The sequence below is a fragment of the Protopterus annectens genome, chromosome 14.part0, assembly GCF_019279795.1.
Source record: "Protopterus annectens isolate FY-2018-M chromosome 14.part0, PAN1.0, whole genome shotgun sequence".
NCBI lineage: Eukaryota > Metazoa > Chordata > Ceratodontiformes > Protopteridae > Protopterus > Protopterus annectens.
The window spans coordinates 721,365,696-721,388,487 of NC_056748.1; positions in this window are offsets into that span (position 1 = coordinate 721,365,696).

Here is a 22,792-nt window from a genome sequence, read left to right on the forward strand (position 1 = left end):
TTCAAAAATAAAAGGGAAAAAATCGGAAATGAAGGGGTGCCACTCGGCAATCGTGGCACTACTTCATTTGAACCCCAAAACTTGGTAAAAACCGAGTAATTCGGGATGGTTGGGAGGTATGGCCAGTGCTGGTTTAATGGGTCTATGTAAGACTGGTGGTGTGATGCAAGTATTTCCCTTCTCCTCTTGACGGTCTGATCCAGTCTTGGGTTGAGAGAGCTTAGCCTCTAGTTTGGCTGTATAACTGCATCTCTCGCATGTATTAGTGTTTGGTGGTAGGAGGAGGGGGTGTCTGTGTACATGAGACAGTTGTAACATTGCCTCAAAATGCCCAGATTTACCAGTTGGACTGGAGAGTACACCTGAAACTGCCCTTTGGACATGCCTGGATAAGTACAGTGAACTGTTTTACTGGATGGCTGGTAAGGGCGAATAGAGAGCCTTGTCCTTCTGTACAGTACAGGAGGGTCTAGTGCTAGGGTTTATAAGTGCTTGCTATAAGTTTTGAGCAAGTGCCAGGCTGAGAAATTAATGGCTCGAGTGCTTAAGTTGAAAGTTTGTCTAGTTCCAAGGGAAAAATTGAAGAGGAGACTTTGTGGAGCTGGGAATAGTTTTACCCTAGATAACCAGCGCTGCCTGGTGCACAAAACTGGGCAAATATGGTATTTATAGCAGGGAAATGAAAGAGATAGCAATTAGCCCAAAATGGCCAATAAACTTCTAATTTCTGGGCTGAAACCACTCCTCCAGGGACAGATAGGCTGCTCAAAGCTCCCCTCTCTCACAGGTGAACAGAAAAACTTCCTTCTATCCAAGTAAGGTATGGACTAACACAGAGATTTGTAACACAGCCCTGAATTCAGCACTAACCTGAAAAATGGACTATACTAGCTTAGAAAGGCGGGAAGCAAATATATACACACACACACACACATATATATATATATATATATATATATATATATATATATATATATATAAAGCAGATACACTCAAAAAACACTTTAAAAGCACAGAAAATGATACTTATTGTTATATATTGCAGATCAGAGTTGTAGGCAATGCCTCCAATAATAAAGTAGGAAGAAACACAAATACAGTAAAAGCAGATGAATAAAGTACAATTTTACATATATATATATATATATATATATATATATAAAACAAAAGAAAATGAACAAACTGACTTAAACAAGTGACCCAATTAACCAGAAAAAAAGTCAAAACTGAGCCCTGTTCCAGCAGTCTTCAGTCAGACAAGTTCTAACTGCACACCCCTGCTTACTAGGGTGCAGGGGAACCTTCTCAAAACAAAGATGGCCTGGATCAGTGCTCAAGTTATACAAACAAAGCTAGATTCAGCAGGCCTGTCTGGTCTATGCTACAGCAACAAGGTGCACCAATTTCAGAAAGAAACAGTTCAAATATGCAGTCACAATAAGCCTGTGACCAGAAATTCCCAGCTCAGAAAGGCAGAATCCAGCGTCTCCTCCCAAAAGAGTGCAGACCACAAACCTTCTTAATGTAGAATAACTGGCCTGAAGCCTAAGTGCTTAAGCCAGAACTAATACACTTTTAGAATAGCAGACAGTGGGCCTTCAATCAGCAATTCCCAGCTTAGAAGGATGTAAGCTACCTGTCCTGCCAGAACAGTGCAGACCACAAACCTTCTTAATGTAAAACAGCTTATTTGAAGCCCAAGTGTTTAAACCAAAAGACTTAGAATAAAAGTTACAATTTAATCAGGCTACAACCAAGCAGTAATAAATGCAGAGGAATAAATAAAATAGAATACTTTTAAGAAAAACAAAATAAAGTAGGATGAAACACAAATACAGTAAAAGCAAATGAATAAAGTGCAACATTTTTTTAAGTGCAAGAAGGGAGGAAGGAAGAACCTAAGTTGGCTGGCCTTCTCAAATCTTCTCTCTGTATTAAGTAGAGTGAACACTAGACTCAGAATATGATCTAACTGTACTCGGTTAAATGTGCAAATGAGATGGACCCAGGAGGAGTGTTCTAATACAGACTTACAGGAGGGGTGGGTGGTTCCAGAGCCACCAACACTAATACCAACACAGGAACAGGGAGATAGGGTGGGGAACTAACTGCAGAGAGACACACAGCACACTGTTCAGAAAAACACAATTAGGAAACAGAAAAAATGAAAATACAGTACTTTAAAAACTGCAAGTTTGTACTTAACAGAAGGCTAAAATCCACTACTGCAAGTTTCACTTAGCTTCAGCTTGTAATGCAGATGTTTGTAGCCAAGCAAGTCTCTCAGGAGCTGAGCATAAAATGATTTCTCAAACTTTGTGGCTAGCATTTAAAGTACAGAGGAATCCCTCTAGGCTATTAAATATCAGATAACAAAAAGTGATAACACCACCCGCTCTTATAGCAAAATAACTGCAGAGACACACAGCACAGTGTTCAGAAACACACAATTAGGAAACAGAAAAAATGAAAATACAGTACTTTTAAAACTGCAAGTTTGTACTTAACAGAAGACTAAAATTCACTACTGCAAGTTTGACTTAGCTTCAGCTTGTAATGCAGATGTTTGTAGCCAAGCAAGTCTCTCAGGAGTTGAGCATAAAATGATTTCTCAAACTTTGTAGCTAGCACTTAAAGTACAGAGGAATCCCTCTAGGCTATTAAATATCAGATACAAAGAAGTGATACAAACACCCCCTCTTATAGCAAAATAACTGCAGAGAGACACACAGCACACTGTTCAGAAACACACAATTAGGAAACAGAAAAAAATGAAAATACAGTACTTTTAAAACTGCAAGTTTGTACTTAACAGAAGGCTAAAATCCACTACTGCAAGTTTCACTTAGCTTCAGCTTGTAATGCAGATGTTTGTAGCCAAGCAAGTCTCTCAGGAGCTGAGCATAAAATGATTTCTCAAACTTTGTGGCTAGCATTTAAAGTACAGAGGAATCCCTCTAGGCTATTAAATATCAGATAACAAAAAAGTGATAACACCACCCGCTCTTATAGCAAAATAACTGCAGAGACACACAGCACAGTGTTCAGAAACACACAATTAGGAAACAGAAAAAATGAAAATACAGTACTTTTAAAACTGCAAGTTTGTACTTAACAGAAGACTAAAATTCACTACTGCAAGTTTGACTTAGCTTCAGCTTGTAATGCAGATGTTTGTAGCCAAGCAAGTCTCTCAGGAGTTGAGCATAAAATGATTTCTCAAACTTTGTAGCTAGCACTTAAAGTACAGAGGAATCCCTCTAGGCTATTAAATATCAGATACAAAGAAGTGATACAAACACCCCCTCTTATAGCAAAATAACTGCAGAGAGACACACAGCACACTGTTCAGAAACACACAATTAGGAAACAGAAAAAAATGAAAATACAGTACTTTTAAAACTGCAAGTTTGTACTTAACAGAAGACTAAAATTCACTACTGCAAGTTTGACTTAGCTTCAGCTTGTAATGCAGATGTTTGCAGCCAAGCAAGTCTCTCAGGAGTTGAGCATAAAATGATTTCTCAAACCTTGTGGCTAGCACTTAAAGTACAGAGGAATCCCTCTAGGCTATTAAATATCAGATAACAAAGAAGTGATAACACCACTCACTCTTATAGCAAAATAACTGCAGAGAGACATACAGCACACTGTTCAGAAAAACACAATTAGGAAACAGAAAAAATGAAAATACAGTACTTTAAAAACTGCAAGTTTGTACTTAACAGAAGGCTAAAATCCACTACTGCAAGTTTCACTTAGCTTCAGCTTGTAATGCAGATGTTTGTAGCCAAGCAAGTCTCTCAGGAGCTGAGCATAAAATGATTTCTCAAACTTTGTGGCTAGCATTTAAAGTACAGAGGAATCCCTCTAGGCTATTAAATATCAGATAACAAAAAAGTGATAACACCACCCGCTCTTATAGCAAAATAACTGCAGAGACACACAGCACAGTGTTCAGAAACACACAATTAGGAAACAGAAAAAATGAAAATACAGTACTTTTAAAACTGCAAGTTTGTACTTAACAGAAGACTAAAATTCACTACTGCAAGTTTGACTTAGCTTCAGCTTGTAATGCAGATGTTTGTAGCCAAGCAAGTCTCTCAGGAGTTGAGCATAAAATGATTTCTCAAACTTTGTAGCTAGCACTTAAAGTACAGAGGAATCCCTCTAGGCTATTAAATATCAGATACAAAGAAGTGATACAAACACCCCCTCTTATAGCAAAATAAATGCAGAGAGACACACAGAACACTGTTCAGAAACACACAATTAGGAAACAGAAAAAAATGAAAATACAGTACTTTTAAAACTGCAAGTTTGTACTTAACAGAAGACTAAAATTCACTACTGCAAGTTTGACTTAGCTTCAGCTTGTAATGCAGATGTTTGCAGCCAAGCAAGTCTCTCAGGAGTTGAGCATAAAATGATTTCTCAAACCTTGTGGCTAGCACTTAAAGTACAGAGGAATCCCTCTAGGCTATTAAATATCAGATAACAAAGAAGTGATAACACCACCCACTCTTATAGCAAAATAACTGCAGAGAGACATACAGCACACTGTTCAGAAACAAACAATTAGGAAACAGGAAAAAATGAAAATACAGTACTTTTAAAACTGCAAGTTTGTACTTAACAGAAGACTAAAATTCACTACTGCAAGTTTCACTTAGCTTCAGCTTGTAATGCAGATGTTTGTAGCCAAGCAAGCCTCTCAGGAGTTGAGAATAAAATAAAATGAAATGAATGGACATGTCTGAAAGACTATGATTAAGCTGAGGACTGCACGTGATGTTAGATGATAACAGATATGGGAAAAGGACAGAAAGAGAGTGTGTGTGTGTGTGTGTGTGTGTGTGTGTGTGTGTGTGTGTGTGTGTGTGTGTGTGTGTGTGTGTGCACGCACATGTGCATCTGTGCATGTGTCTGTACGTCTGTCCAGATTGTGACCAAATGTTGGAGCTGATGCTCTCTGCTTTGTTACTATGGTATTTCAAACTGTGTAATTTTGTATCTTACTACAAATTTTGTGATTCAGTGTCAGGACTCCTTGTTTCATTGTGTCACTGTCTATGCTTGTGTTTCATGTTCTCCCCATGTCTCTGGGTTTCCGTCCTAAAACATGCTGGGTGTTTGCACCTCAAACACATCTCAAAAAAACTGAATGAAGTTGTGAGCAGAAACACAGACTCCAGGGGTTCTGATTAGGGGAGGAGTGTAGACCAACCACTTTAAGCATTAACTATGGTGGGTAATGTCCTGTACGTAGGAGAACATGGAGCACAGACTCTGTGCCATGTCAGAACTAGCCAATCAGTTTTTGGCTATAGATGATTCAGTTATGTAAACTTATGTCACCAAAACATGGATAGGTTGGTTGAGGATCCAACCTATACCAAGGACACATACTAACAGTGGGAGGGATCTATGTACATCTATTGCCCAGTGTGTGCCTAACATAAAGCCCAGCAACTCTGGGTCAGTAAGCTACTAGCTGTCCAACTGCCCAGCTTGAGTTACCTGGAATAGCTCTATTGAGTGAAAGCTGGACATAAAATCAATCAACCTGCCAATCATGAGCTAAGGATTGCTACACTGAATATAGGTTCACTGACAGAATGCAGCTTGGATGTTGAAATGATGAAAAGGCGAACACTGGGCATCCTGTGTATCCAGGACATGGCACTTGGCTTGGGAGCCAGATCCTACAACTCAGTGGAAGGATACAGTAGAAATGGTATGTGAATTGTGATGAGGGAGTCTTCTGATGATAATGAGGTAATTAGTGATATATCTAAGGCAATCAGACTCCAAGGTAAATATAAGACATTACTCATAATCATAGCCTATGCCCCATAGCAGGGTTGTGATGCCAAGCAAAAGAATACATTCAGGCGACTATTGCAGGGTTGTGATGGCAGCAGTTGCAGGACCTACTAGATAAAGCAAGACAACATGAGCTGGTGTTGATAATGGAGTCCTGAATGCTCATATGAGTACAGACAGAACAGGATATGAGGATTGCCTGGGTCCAAATGGGAGGGGCAGCAGGAATAAAGAAGATTTCATGCTAAATTTCTGTCTGGCAGTTGACCTGATGGTGGCCAACACATGGTTCTCCAAGAGAGAGATCACATACAAGAATGGCCAAAATGCAAATCAGATGGACTTCCTCCTAATAAGAAAAGGGATTGAGGGAGAATCATAGATTGCAAAGTCATCCCCTGTGAAGCAGTCAGTCCATAGCATAAACCATTAATGACCACAATCAGTTCAAGCTGACTGGAATGAAAGCATAGAAGTTCAAGGAAATACTCAAGGCTGTAGCACCTCAGCAAGAAGCAGAATCTGGTGGAGAGAGAAGCATAGCAGGGTCTCAAAACTGCATGTATCAGGACTGCAAAACTGATATGTCTCTGAGACAGGTATGGAAATAAGCTACATAAGGAAAGTTAGTGGTGCAATACAGAAATCCAGGAAATCAGCCAAAGGAAAAAAGAACGAATGTAGGAAAAGGGAGGAGATAGAAATGATGGACCAAGTTAAGAAAGAATAATGTTTGGCTAAAAAAGAGGCTTGACAGCAGTCACAATAGCAAAGGACAGGGCTTCAGAGGCACTCTACCAGCTTTTAGACAAGTGACTCAACAGATGGCACAAAAAACTCTACAGGTTTACAAGGCAAAGATAGAAAGATAAAGGAGATAGTCATCAGACACAATGATGCTAGCAACAACCTACTCACCAGTCCACAGGACATCAAAGCCAAATGGAGGGAATGAAGAAAACCCTAGAGAAGAAGTACTTCTCCATAAACAGGCTACAATGAAAGAGAAAGAACAGCCCACCACAGAAGACAGAAGAACAGCACTAAGAAAACTGTCAGCGAAAGCAGTACACTCAGATTAGGTAACAGCAGATATGATAAAGATGTTCAGTGATTTAGGGGGACATTCTCCTGAGTATTTATAGCAGTATGGAGAGAAAGGCATATTCTGGATAAGAAAACGGGACATTCATAAATGTGAGTAGAAGAGCCGGATCAAGGTCAAAGGGGGCCCTAGGCGGCCCCCCCATACACAGCCATCCCCCCAGCCATTCCAGTGTCCCATTACTTGTCTAGTTCTCCCCAGTAACCCTAAACACTGTTCAAACCTCCCAGTGTGCATACTGTTTTCTGCTTTACTTCTACAATGATTGCAGATATTTGGATTTAATTCAAAACTTTTATTTCAAATTTTATAGCACAAGCACTGATCAACATTTGCTGAACAAAGCAATACAGTGTCACAATGAAAATGACTTAGCATTAAACATTCTCTACCCTTGAAACTCACATTCATTGATACAGCATTGAAAATCTCATTTAAAGAAAATGCATCTGGCCAGTGGCAGATTGTTTACCTTTGGACTGTTTTCAAATCATACGACCCTTGCACACATTTTAATACCATGCAAACATGTAAGAGCTCCTTGATTTACCATCCTGGTTGTATTAAATTATATCCCTCATATAATCCAGCACCACTTGTTACAGCTTGTTTTAAATGTATAATTTTGAACATTTTTGCAGTAGGCAATGAAAGAAAACTTATGAACCAATAATTAAAAAAATGCCAAATTCAGAACATTTCAACCATAAAAAGCCACTCAAACTTCTGTCATTACAGTTCACCAATATCAGTCAATACGCACAATCTCTGCAGAAGTAAAAGTCATCTGAATAATTCCACACTGAAGAGATCTTTAACAAATGAAGAGGTTGCTGCAGAGACAGACAAAGAAAATAAAAAATAAAATAAATGCATGAAAGAGAAAGGTCAGCAACAGTGATTACTGCATTCTAAACCATGCTGATGCTGATACTGATACTGATACAGTAAAGCATAATCTTTTAACAGTATTACTTGCATAGGTATGTTATCAGCCTATTTGTCTGATTATAATATATGAGTGGGTGGCCATCCCCACATGTAGTGTGGAATAAGAGAATAAGAACTGCATAAGCTATTTATCAAGACATCACATCTGTGCTTGTGGCCAGTGCTGCTATCTGACTTTTAACAATAATGAACCTATACATAAACACAAAAACATGCTCAGCAGACTATCATATATTGTGAAATGCCCAGCCATCTCTTAACTTCTAAACACTAGAAATCATGACAAAGCCAAAAAATAGTTGGGGACACAGTCGCCCCAATCAGGGAGAAATTTCAAATATTGCCCTTATAAACTTAGAAGTTATTAGAATGGTATGTTTTCCATTATTTAATTACTTCAATCCTCAAATCTTATGACGAACAGACTAAAAATATGAGTCAAAAATCTGGACACACATAGGGTCTTGCAGTGGTAAGTCATGTTACTGGGATGGCAAATATACTATGTCATGACAACAAAACATTTTGGGAGGACTGGACCCACAGCCATCCTAAAACTCTTGGTGCACATAAGCTTAATATGATGAGCAACTTGTCAACATATAAAGGAAGAGGCATGCAGAAGTACAGTTCTATCATTGCACAGTCATACTAATACCTTTAAATTACGCCAGAACTGACAGACATGGTGCTGTTATATAAAAGTTATACAGGTATAATTTTAATGGCTACAACTGGTACTATACAAGCATTTTTCACAACAGCATGTATACTTACGTTGGCGCTCTGTTCTGATCATGTGCATCACTCTGTTCCTTTCACTCTCTGCACGGGCTAGAAATATAAAAAGCCATAATGAGAAACTGGCTGGTGGCATGTAGTGGCAGGTTATTTTTTTATTTAAAAGATAATATACTTACTGTACAGACATGGTGACTATGTCCAAACTTTAACTTCCCATCAGCCAAGGAGGTCCAACTTGCATTGACTCAAGTCACTGTAGTGGTGGTGGCACTGATCCCCATACCCCATGCATAGAATGATTGTAGCAAGTGTGATAGCCTTAGCTGAAACATTTCATGCAACAGATTTATACTGTGACCCAGAACAGCCTGCCTACAGCTGTAATGATTATGGAGGATTTCCAGAACAATCTTGGACGACGCCTCACACCACTTCGGTGTTCCAAAAGGAGCACTACCTTCAGCCTTCTGTAGCCATTATTGTCTCACCTCTACATATTTCAGGAACATGGCAGGGAACTGGTCCCCAAAACAGTTCCACCCTCTAAGCAAAGACAAGCAACTCATCTGTGTGATGGATGGCAAAGTAATAAAATGTAGGAATTATATTATTATGCGAAGAATAACACTTTAAGGTGTAAAACATGGCAGTCCTCCATCCCTCTGTTTGCTGCTGAGAATACATGCTCAGCAGTGACTCCACCTTCGCATGATTAATTATGTGATGACAATTGACTCCACCCTCAATTAATTCGCTTTCTACACGTGTGCGTAGCTGCCCGCAGATGCTCTGGTAGGTGCACGGCATCAAGTAATAATATTCACAATGTTTATCAGGTGTGCTCATGATGCAAATTATGTGATTCAGAGTCAATAATGAGATGCGTCATAATCAGCATAAGCATCATGCCCAGAGGGGAGTACATACACAATATAAGCATGACAAAAAGCACAGATTCTCTATGGAAAAACAAAATGAAAACTCCAGCAAAGCTAGAACCTCCACTGAGTGACCTCCCAAACCTCTTGTATCAGAGGCACATGAGATATATGCAAATGACACTTATGAACATCAGGTGTTTCAGCTAATTGGCGATTCTGAATGCCCATGACTTGTTTCATCGTTTTAATGGACAATTTCAGGCCAATAAAGCCAAACCCCGCTAGCTATGGATATGCGTATTTCGGCCTTGTTATGACCTCGTCAGCATAGCACAAGCAGAGTGTTTGACTAAGCATAAGAAACACAGGGCTGTTATACCCAGCTGATGTCCATTATCATTAGGGTCATTGCAAAAATATCCCAAACAACAAACTAAAACAAAAAATGAGAAGGTCATTGAAAAAACAATCAGTAAAAACAAAATGCAAAAACAAGGCCGAAATATGCATATCCACAGCTAGTGGGGTTTGGCTTTATTGACCTGAAATTGTCCATTAAAGCGACTAAACAAGTCATGGGCATTCAGAATCACCAGTTAGCTGAAACACTTGATGTTCATAAGTGTCATTTGCATATATCCCATGTTCATAGGTTCATAGGTTCATAGGTTCATACTAGGCTATCTGCCCAAGGGCATTTATAAGCCTAGCCCATAGTTATGTGGCTTCTTCGCCCACCTACCCTTTGAATAAAATAAAAACTATATCATTTCTGTTGCTCTGTGCTCTGTCAAGGTGTGATCCCTGGGGTAATCCCCTGGGTATATCTGCAATCTCCCATCCATTGGTCAGAAGAGACCTCTGAACAAGAGCCAGAGAGTGCCTCTGATTCACATGTACAGGATTTTGTTCTGGCATGGGGGAGTCCTCTGGTGATGAATCACCAGTCCCTCGTGCACGTTATAGGTATAAATCGCATTCAAGGTTTGTCTCTCTTTTTGAGGTGGGATATTTAATTTTTTGAGTGAAACATATTCATCAAATCTTGGCAATTCAGTTTTAGCATGCTCTATAGCAAAAAAGGCTGGAGACTGAATAGAGTTGGAGTTCTTTCAGTCGAGACCAGCATAAAGACATATTTTGAGACCTTTTTGACTTTTTTTCCTTTTTGTTTATCCTTTTGGTGCTGAACCAGCATTCAGCTGGTCTGCGAGCATCCAGGCATTCTCAATCATTCCTGGGACCGATGATTGAAGAAATCAGTGATGAGTATCAGATCACTATATGGAAGAGATTTCAGTGATCTTTGGATGAGGTGGGTGATATGATCAGTTTACTAATATAGACTGTCAACATAACTAGATTAGCAGAACTACTCTCCAGTGATCTCAGATGATATGGTGATATCTTTTAGCTAGCCACCCATTGCTTATAGTATGGCATACTGCTGGCCTTGTTTTGCTTAGGGGTATGACTATGCATTTTTTTTTGGCTCTCTGGCCCTGGGCTTGGCTCTTCAGTTATCCTCTGGCTGTGAGGATATCCTTCTGGGATATCTGTGTGGAGTGTTTTCTAGCGTGTGCAGTGTTGCATTGTATGTCAGTAAAACTGTGTCTGCTTGTAACCCTCCTGTGTTTGTTGATTACCTGTGGAACACCACTGGACCCAGAGTGGACCTGTGGGACAGCCCACTTGTGATCACACAGTGGTTTGTCTGAGCTCAGAGTGCTGACAGTCTTCTGATGTCCCTGACCCTGTGGGTGCTCCCCTCACTTCTATGTGATGGTAACCCATGATGTATTGATATTGAATTTTTCACCATGAAGTGTGGGATTTGTGTTGAAGGCCCTCAGGTGGCCGAGGTAGGGTGTAGGTCGCTGCTTTGGCCTCACTTTCTCTCTTCTGCCAGACACAAAAAAAAAGTCAACCAAGTTTAAGAAAGGCTGCAAGCTGAGTTGAAAACAAAAGTTGGTTGGATCCAACCAAGTTAGTTATGAGTTCCCTTATGTCCATTATTGCCCTCCCCTCTCCACCCATGGCTTTGTGAGGCAGCTAACTTTAAGCTAATGGACTCAAGGGTCTGTGGAGGGCACCGCTTCTTGGTGAGGGGACTGGAGGGCGTCTCGCCCAGCTGGGAATGCATTGTCCCTAGGTGAGTGAGGCTAAAGACAGCTGTGGGTCCTAATTATCCGGTCCACATTTCCTTCATGAGTTCATGAAGGGACGGAGCCGGTGACCACACATGTGTTCTTTGGATTGCTTTGAGGCTCCTGCAGTGTGTGGGTTGGAGATGGGGGGGGGAGACAATTGGGCTACAATCCTCTGAATAGATGGCACCTCTTTGGGGCAGGGAAAAGTTCACATCCTTTTGAGTCAGTATTGTGCACCTGGTCTGTTCAATGGTTCAGTGTTTGAACTAATTCATGGCTAAAATAGCTTTTTCCTCCTTCTCCTCTATTTCTTTAGAAAGCAAAGAAGTTTCTCTTGATTTTTCTAGCGATTTTTTTTTACTTTTATGATCAATTTATCTATTATGATCAAATGTGAGAGCTTACTTATAATGATCAAAGTTTGTTGTAGATTCTTAGCTTGTTTTGCTCATCTTTGGGTAGCTTCCTCCTTTGTTTGTTTTGTTGTTTTGTTAGTTTTGCTGGGGGGCTGTGAATTGGGCTTGAGAGTCTTAGTTTGTTTTGTTTGGGATGATCCATTATTTTGAGTAATGGTTACCACTGGGCCAGTTGTTTTGGGATTGGTTTTTTAGTAATTTTTTGTACTGTCTGGGGGGGGGATTTTGTCATGTACCTCTGATATAAGAGGTTTGGGAGGTCACTCAGTGGAGGTTCTAGCTTTGCTGGAGTTTTCATTTTGCTTACATACCCTGGCCCTTTTATATGTTAACTACCACACAATCAAGTTATCACACTACCCACAGACACACTTTTTTTCTGTTACTACACTTCAGAACCCACCCTCACACACCTCCCTGTGAAAGAAGTGCATTCCTGTATTCCTTTGCCCACATGTGCAAATGATGATAACTGTGCCCTCCTCTTTGCATATTGTTACTTGGGTTGCCTATGTTTGATGCGCAGGATGCCCAGCCTGTGCATTAAGCACAGTCTGGTACTTTTGCATGCATCACTTTTACTGTGGTGTATCTGCTTATCTCTTATATAGTTATTTTGTAGAGCTAAGTGTAGTCCACTCTGTCTTTGCTAGTGTCATGGTGTATTATACCCACTTCTATTTCTCATGGTCATCCCTGCTACTGGCTCCTCCTTGGACTCCTCATCTGTCTCACCTGCCACTTGCTGTAGCTCTGGGATATGCGGTCCTTGCAAGAGGCCACCCATGTTGCAACTACTTCCTGACTATTATATTACGTGACATAGCATATGTGGTCAGTATTTTGGCACACATGGTGAGGTGGGTCTCATACTGAAGGACATCAATGGATATGTCCGAACAGCTAAAGTGTGACTTCAGGAGTACAAACACATGCTCTATAATGTTTCTGGTTTGCAGTAGTGTGTGGTTGTACCCATAGTTAGTTCAACTGTCTGGATTTTAATTGATATCATGAGCCATAGGTCCAGAGCATATCCAGCACCACCCACAAGAGGCCGCTGTGGGAAGTCACCCCCACAAATCATTGGTAAAGATGTGTGCCATATGTATGAGTCATGAAAACTGCCTGGGTGGCTTACACATACACTGAAGATGATACCCTTTATCATACCCTTTGCAGTCCATGTACCTTCTTCCCAGTTCACCAGGTGGTGTCTTCATTTCAATGTGGGTAAAGTATATGCCCCCCCCACCCATCTCAGGAAAATGGGCTATAGTGCCGACCTCCCACATAGTATTGGCTGTTTCCTCTGAGGTATGTGAAAACCTTTATATTCTCCCCCACACGCTAAAGCATGGCAGCAAGAAATTGACACAGTATTCTCAAGGCAGATGCCTTTGATACTACCATTGTGTCTGCAGTAGGTGACTATAAGGTCCCTGTAGCTAACATAAGTAAAACCACACATATATTTGTATCCACTTGGATAGGTACTCCATGATTTGCACAGGGCTGTGGATGAGGCCAACACATGTCCACAGTCTGTTGCATGGTGACCCTGTCCACATGATAATGGCTACTATGTTGTTATCATGGAGGCCATGAAATGTTAAGCAAGGTCAGATGACCTGGATCCTCCAGGGTCAAAGTCATGCACCATCTGCCACAGCACCTGCTCTAAGATCCTCTTGCAGATACACTTTTACAATAGTTGCAGCAACCCCTGGTACTGTACATTACTTTACTCTGCCTGAACATGAACATATGGCCATCTACAAATCTAAAGCAGGAGCAACGATACTGCGGGCCATTTAAATGTTTCTGAATCACTCCTCCATGTTGTTTTCCTCACTGTCATATGCAGCACTTCATTACCCAGTCATTAGCATATAACAATGCTGACCATGATATTTCAACTAGCTACAAAGTGTTGCTGTGTTTTTTGAGTCACAAACATCCTACTCATCACAACTCATACAAATTCACTTACCATGAACTTTCAAAGGTTTCTTAATCCAGCCGATAGATTTTTTGTTCTTCAGAAAATGTATAGTAATACAATACACATCCCTTTATTCTAATAGATTTCTAAGTGAGTAATACTAATTAATAAAAGTGTCCCCCTTTCTTAAGTCTTTGTCTCTTTCCTTTCTCTGTGTATAATGCATCTTCCCCTTGAGGAAACAAGAAAAGTAATCTCAGTTTACAGGGGTAGGATGGTAACTGTTACATACACCGGAGACAAAGATCTAGCCATACATTTCTTTTTTGTACTCAGATGTTGTACTGTTACCCCATTCCATCCACTTAAAAATGTACACATCTCTTCAAATTTTGCCCCTAGGCAATTAAACTGTTTATATTATGTTCCAGTGATGTCTATAACCATAAAAAACTGTTTTCAGCAGAGAGCTCTTATCTTTAAACATGATGTGTACAGGTCTACGTTGCAGACATTAGACAGTTTAGAAATACAGTGCTGTGCTGTGATGCATAATGTTTCTGGGAGATGCTCAAAAGAAAGATATTCAGATGAGTAGATTGAGTAGATCTGACTCTGCCTTTGCATACATTCCCTTTATCTTGCAAAATAAAAAACAGAAACTTTAGTATATTACATTTGGTACATTAGTGCTTAGTGGCAGAGAAGATGCTAGCCATAGAATGACTAGGAGTTTACTTCAAGAATCTATCCATCATGGTCAAGACAAACTGCAAGGCTATTCCCGAACTGGGCATTTATAAACAGGAGAATTTACATGGTCCTAAGCATTAAAAAATGTACAGAACAAAATTTTATAGTAGTGAGGCTAGCCTCTGTAGGTAGAGCTTAGCTTCTGATAAGAGAGATTGGAGAAAGTCTAAAAAAGTATTGCATTTAAATGTTTAATTTCCAAATGTTTCCTGTGACTAAGTAAGGCTAAATGCAGCAAAATAAGAAATTAGTTGATGTCTATACTTCTTCATTACCTGTATAAATCACTGATGGGGGAGTATACTAAACCAAGTGTCAATTGTTCTTTGGAGAGGTTAAAATTAAAAATTAAAAAAAATGTCATACAGTTATTGAAAACAGTTTTTTTTACCTCTTCCAAAACCTAAGTACACATTTCACTCTGAAGAGGCCTCAGGTGCATGTTATGCCTTGATATCTCAAAGAGACTTCAGATCCTTTCTAACTTGGAAGAATTTCACTGCTGTAAAGTCTGATAACTGATGACCAAGAAATGCTGCAGATCATAGTTTTATACTAGGCTAATGACCACCAGGGTCTTTACAAGCCTAGCCATGCAACCCAACCCAGTTTCATCCCCGAGTATCTTGAACGCCTATGTGGTGAGGTATATTAGTAAAGAGGTATTTAAGGATTATGTGTAGGAGGTATGTTAGTTGGCAATTAATTTACTTACTGTCAACCTCTGTCCATCAGAAATATGGGGACTGAACCAGGAGGTGAATTTTTCATTTCCCATCCAATGATCAAGGCTTTTTTTAAATAGGGTCAAAGATGAACTCTGCTTATGTAGATGGGAAGCTTATTCCATAGTGCAGAGATCATTTGAGACACATATCGTTCAAACCAGCATGTTCTATTTAGGATGCAGACAAAGATCAAGTCCATAGATCTAGACTTTCTGGTGCTGTTTAGTTTGCGGATGTGCAAAAGATCCTTCTGCGCTGGATTGGAAGATGGCTTATATGTTAGGTATAGCTCACCTTTCAGTAACCTGTGTGAGACTGAGTACAGAGATAGGGCCTTAAAGCATTCTGTGAAGGACAGGGTATTCATACCCTGGCTTCTCCTGCTGAGGAACCTTTGAGGGTATTCCAACAGTAAAAAAGTAAAACAGTGTAGTAGCAGTAAAGTTCCTGGAGTAAAAGACTTCATAAACAAAAAGTATAACAAAACAAATTACAAAACCAGAACCAAGTAAGGCTTAAGGTAAAAACAAAATTTAATGGAGGTTAGTGCTTTCATGCCTCTACAGGCACTTCATGATGAAGTGCCTGTAGAGGCATGAAAGTGCTAACCTCCATTAAATTTTATTTTTACCTTAAGCCTTACTTGGTCCTGGTTTTGTAGTTCATTTTGGTATTCCAACAGTCTCAAGAGCCTGGTTATGTACATGCCAAAGGGGGCATTGTACTCAATGATGGGTCTGATAAAGGCTGAGTAGAGTGGAACTATAACTTCCTTGGACACATATGCCATATCCTTGGTTATGTGTCTAGCAACATAGAATGATTTTTTTCTAGCTTCGCTACACATTGGTTGAAGACCAGACTACTGTCTACATGAGTTCACAGATCCCTAACTATTGGGTCAACTCTTAAGTGTTTTATCAGTGGAATAATTAGCTAGGGTGGACGATTTTCCAAAGGTCACTATAATGTATTTCTTCACAGTGAGTTTTAATCAGTGGCTGTGGCAGCAGTCATTTGCTTGTGTTAGATCCTCTTGTAGGATATTGCTGTCATGGAAGCATGCCTCTCAGCTGTCTAGATTTTTGCAGAATGTCCAGATATTTGGCTCATATTTTTAGTCTTTTCCTCATAAAATTTGTGGGGGGTTTTTGACAAATCACTTGGATAATCTGAGGATTGAAATCACTAAATAATGTCATACATTTGAGTTTCAGACTTCATATCCTTCAGAAAAATGTATGCTAAAACAAACTCTGTTACTCTAGCAACTTTCTAAGTTTATAAGAGCAATATTTAAAATATGTCCCTATTTTTAGGCTTTTGCCCCCCATTTTGTCCAGATTTCATGCACTAAGAGGTTGAGAGGTCTGCATGGGAGGAATCTAGGATAGCTTCCAGTTTACAGTCATCTGAAAACCTGGTGAGCCAGAGGCCTTTAACACTTGCTTTTGCTTCCAGTAAGTAGATGACAAACAGGATTTGGCCAAACAAAAAGCCCAAAGTTTCTCTGTTGGTGACTGGTCTCCTGGTAGAGGTGGTATCACTGATCCAGATTTCATGGCTCCTATTTGTGAGCCAGACAACAATCCAATGAGTTAAGCTAGGATTTATGCCAAGTTCTCGGTACTCTTCTTGTTTGTTAACAATACCTGAGTGCAGTATTGTACTGAATGCCTTGGCCAGGTCAAGGTAGGTGGTATACACTATTTTCTCCTCATCCATAGCCTTGGTTACCCTCTCAAAGAAGTCTACCAGGTTTAGTAAGCAAGAACATGCCTTAACAAACATAAAATTTGAAATCAGTTCAGTGTCATGGGAAAGTAACAATGTTCAGTAAACTCTGTTTCCACACAACAGTCTTGCAGGAGCCAGCTTTCATGCTGAGGTGGATCTTTTCTAACTGACAGTTTAGCAACTTCAAAGCAAATAAGGGTTATGGTTGTCTAATCCACATAGCTAAATTGTTACATGGAGGATTGTTCCCCATGCAAACAAGTATGCTTTTGTTTTGACTGCAAGTTTACTCAATGCCATGTTCTGGCAAAAAAAAAAATCTCAAGGCAAATGGTATTTTCTGAATGCTGTTTCACTGTTGTGGTATATCAACCCTTGAAACAAACAGATGTAATGCACTTGCTGTTATGTTGCAGAGTTTCAGCTTTCAAGGGCACTGTGATGGTAACACTATTGCATATTACTAAGATGGCTTTGTGGTTAAGGTCTTCGCCTCCCATGCACAAGGTACAAGGTTCAATCCTGACCTCCGGCCAATGCCTGTTTGGAGTTTGCATGTTCTCTCTGTGTCTCCATGGGGTTTCTTCCATGTCTGAAAAACATGCTGAGTGTTTCCATCTCAAACTCACCAATGAATGAAGCTGTGAGCATCAGCACAGACTCTACATGATGCCCTATAGGGGGAAGAGCTGTACAGACCAACCGCTTTGGGCATCTACTGTGGTGCACAGTATCCTCAACATAGGAGAACACAGATCACAGACTGTACGCCATGGCAGAGCTAGCCACTCGACTGTGTAAAATATGGCTCTAGGTGATTCAGTCATGTTGAAAAATGTCGCTAAAAATGGGCATGGATAGTTACCGGTGATAAATGGGTTGAGAACCCAGCCTACTCTGACCCACACCAGGGACCATTGCTAATGGTGGGAGGGGTATATGTGTCCCTATTGGCCAGTGTGTGCCCACCATAAAGCCCAGCAGCCCTGGATCAATAAGCTATTGGCTGGATGGCCTCTAGTTGCCCAGCCTGGGTTACCTGGAAATAGCTCTGCTGAGCGAAAGCTGGACATAAAACCAACCAACCTGCCAAACATGAACTAAGAATTGCTACACTTAATGTAGGTTCACTGACAGGATGCAGCTTGGAAGTGGATGACATGATGATACAGAGGAGGCTGGACATCCTATATATCCAAGAGATGTGATGGAAGGGCAGTGCAGCAAAGCCACTTGGCTTGTGATCCAGAGTGTACTACTCAGGAGGAAAGCAGGCTAGAAATGGTGTAGGAATTGTGGTGAGAGAGAGAGGCATCAGAAGGCAGTAAGGGATATCATCAGAATTAATGATAGACTCATGGCAGTCAGACTCCAGTGTAATGATAGGGCTGTATTCATAATGTCAGCCTATGCCTCACAGCAGGGTTGTGATTGTGAGGAAAAGAGTGCATTCAGACAGCAGTTGCAGAACCTACAAAATAAAGCAGGAAAACATGAATTGGTGTTGATAATGGGTGACTTGAATGCACATATCAGGACAGACAGAACAGGATATGAGGACTGCCTGGGTCCACATGGGTGGGGCAACAGGAATAAAGAAGGAGAAGCCATTCTAGACTTCTGTCTGGCAAATGGCTTGATAGTAGCCAACACATGGTTCTGAAAGAGAGACAGTCACAAGATCACATACAAGAGTAGCCAACATGCAACTCAAGTAGACTTCCTCCTAGTAAGGAAAAGGAACTGGGATAGAATCCATGATTGCAAAGTCATCCCCAGTGAAACAGTCAGACCACAGCATAAACCACTAGTTGCCACAGTCAGCTGCAAGCAGTGGTCAAAGAAGGCTCTAAGGTCAACAGAGACCAGGCTGAAGACCTGGAAGTTGACTGGAGAGAAAGTACAACAGTTCAAGGAATTACTCAGGGATCTAGCACCCCAAGAACAGGAGGAAATAGGTGGAGCTGAAGAAGAATGGCAGCGCCAAAAAACAGCATGTGTTAGGACTACAGAAAAGATATGTGGCCGAGCCAGGTATGGAAATAAGGTACATAAGGAAAGCTGGTAGTGGAATGCAGAATTCCAGGAAGTCATCAAAAGAAAGAAGGAGTGCAGGAAGATGTGGGAGATAGAAAAGACTGACCAGGCTAGGAAGGACTACTGGTTGAGTAACAAAGAAGCTAAGAAAGAAGTTGCAATAGCAAAGAATAGGGCATCAGAGGCACTGTACCAACTTCTGGAAAATGACTCAGTAAGGAGCACAAAGAAACTATATCAGCTAGCAAGGCAAAGACAGAAAGATAAAGAAGATAGTCAGACACCCTTCTGCTCACCAGTCCAAAAGAAATCAAAGGCAAACTGAAGGAGCATTTCCAGCACCTTCTGAATGAAGAAAACCCCACAGAAGCCTTACTGCCCCAGAAACAGCCTACTATGAGAGAAGAAGAGGAGCCCACCCTAGAAGAAGTAAGAACAGCACTAAGGAAGATGAAGTCAGGGAAAGCAGCAGGCTCAGATGAGGTCACAGCAGATATGATAAAGATGCTGGGTGAAATAGGGGAGAAATTACTCCTGAGGGTACTAATAGCAGTGTGGAGAGAAAGGTGTATCCCAGATGACTGGAGAATAAGCATACTCATGCCAGTGTACAAGAACAAAGGGGACATCCACAACTGTGGGCAGTACAGACTCCTATGACATTGTATGAAAGTTCTGGAGAGGGTGATTGATAAATGAATACACAGAGGAGTAGAATGTAAGTTGGGAGATGAGCAGTTTGGATTCAGATCAGGATGCAGCACAATTGACCCAATCTTTGCATTGAGACAGACACTGAAGAAGAAGCTAGGGATGAGGAGAGAGTCCAACTGGGCATTCCTAGACTTGGAGAAAGCATATGACAAGGTCCCAAGAAAGCTGATCTGGGCAGTACTGTGGTGGTTTGAAGTCCCAGAAACATTGGTAGAATTAGTGCAGGCTGTGTAAAAAGACCCAATGACTCAAGTATGAACAGTGTTCGGCCTCACAGAGGGGTTCCCAGTGAGAATAGGTGTTCATACTGGTGATGGACTACATTAGCAAACAAGTTGGAGGAGATGGATCAACAAAGCTGCTATATGCAGACGATGTGGCAGTACAGGCAAACTCTGAGCTAGAACTTCAGCAAAGGATAGGATAACGGAATGCAAATTTAAGGCACATGGGATGAAACTAAGCACAGGTAAGACAGTGGTAATGGCAGCAAATTGGGGAAATCATAAGAAGCTGAGAATAGAGATAGAAGGGAAGATAGTGGAACAGGTAAACAGCTTCAAGTATCTGGGAGGGGTAGCTGAAGAGAAGGGTAGTCTGAATGAAGAGATCAAAGCTAGAATCAGAGGGGCTGCAGCCAACTGGCATAAAGTATCAGGTGTAGTCTATGACAGAAGAATGCCAAAGAAGCTGAAAGGTAAGGTGTACAAAACAGTGGAGCGACCAGTACTACTGTATGGTACAGAAACCTTGGCAGTAAAGGCAGAAACAGTTGAAGAAGCTAGAGGTGATGGAAATGATGTGCCTGAGAAAGGTGGTAGGATGCACACTGTGGGACAGATGAAGAAATGAGGACATAAGAGCAGAAGCCAAAGTAGCTCCAATTGCAGAAAAAAATCAAAGAGAACAGATTACAGTGGTTTGGGCACGTGTAGAAAAGCAGAAGACAATCTGGTGAGGAAGATTTGGGACAGACAGGAAGAAGGTAAGAGGAAGCGAGGACGTCCAGCAAAGAGGTGGCTGGATTGTGTAAAAGACGATCTGCGACAGTCAGGCATGAGTGTTGAAGAAGGCAGGAGTGTGGCACTGAATCAAGAGAGTTGAGGACAATTAACATGATACCCTGACCCCCTATAGAAAAAAATGGGAAAAGGGGGGCTGATGATAATGATGACATATATGCAGATGCTTCTTGACTAATATAATTGGCTCTTACCAATTACTGCTAGTTCTTCCCTGTAAACCTCAGCAAAAATGTCACTCCCCCTTGCCCTCCCCAACGAGCTCTGGAGGGTTCAGCCTCATTGATGAAACCTCACTTACCTGGTTTTTACTTAGAGCTCTACCCTTTATATCATTGAGCTAGTTCTCAGACTGATGGGTATCCCTAAGGGTATCTACAACTACTGGGTCAGAAATCAAAGGGCAGCTTCTCTAACCCTCTGATATTCACATTCAGTGGGTGATACAGTTTACAGCCTCAAATGAGGGTAGAGTATGCCTTTCATGTATAATCATGTTACTGTTTTAAATATGCATATTTTGAATTGTTTTTCATACACCAGAAGCTACAGTTATGAATGGCTAGTATGAATGTTTGTTGAATGTAAAGCTGAAGCTTCAGCCAGTATACTGAGCAAGCAGCATTTTAGGTAGAAAATTATTCATTATTTTTTTATTTATTTGATTGCATTTACGTGTTTGCCAGGTGCATGTAAACAGCTCAGGCCTCTGTGCTAACAACCAGACAACTGAATCCATTTAGTCAATTTTTTATTCACTCTTTATCTGATGCCCAAGTTTGTTATCAGCACTATGCTGCCGTAAGACAAAGAACCATTACACAGACACACGCGTGCGCGCGCGCACACAAACACACACACACACACACACACACACACACACACACACACATACACATACACACATACACACACCGAGTGTTGTCATACCCTTACCTTTCTGACAATGGTACTGTTGAAATTAGAATGTAATAGTAGATAATCTGAGACTGCCTTCACATGAGGAATGTAGGGTGAGAAAATAATTTCACTTTTTTTTTTCATTCTTTTGGGTCAAATTATTTGTATGTTGGTGTTTTTAATTGCTATCACTGTGATAGTCTCTGTCTCATTTGTCTTTTTTGAATACAGTTAAGTGCCAAGCCCTGTCTGCCTGCCAGGCCTTTTACATAAAATTAAAATAAAACCGACAACATAATGTGCAGAGGGTTTTCTTGCATCTATCCAGAACAGGAACGGAACAGAAATTAAAATAAATAGACCCAGGTATTAAAATCTGGTGCTAAAAGTACATAAGAATGCCACAATTCCTTAATATCTGGTTACTAAAATATATAAAGTAAACTAAATGTAGTGTGTAAAATATATTTATTACAATTTAGAAACAATGAAGTACAAATGAAGATAATTGATTGTTCTATCTACCCGACTCTCTAGCAGTGCACAGATTTCAAAATATGTGCATCTCATTAATGTTTGTTAAAAAGTTTAATGAATAAAACAAATATTGTCATCTGCAGATGTGATAAATGCTGTGTGGCACAAATGTTACAAGAATGGCATGAGTTCCTCAACATGTTCAGTTTGAAAGTAGGATGATATATGAAGAATTACTGTCAGGGTTTGAAAGATCAGACTTGATGACAAACTGGAAATTATAAATAAAACATTCTGCTGAAGAAGAACACAAATATACTGGGATGGATTCAGAATCACTGTCCCCAGTAGCTGTATTGTGGACAGAGGCGCAGTTACCAGGATGACGGATGCATTTGTCAGT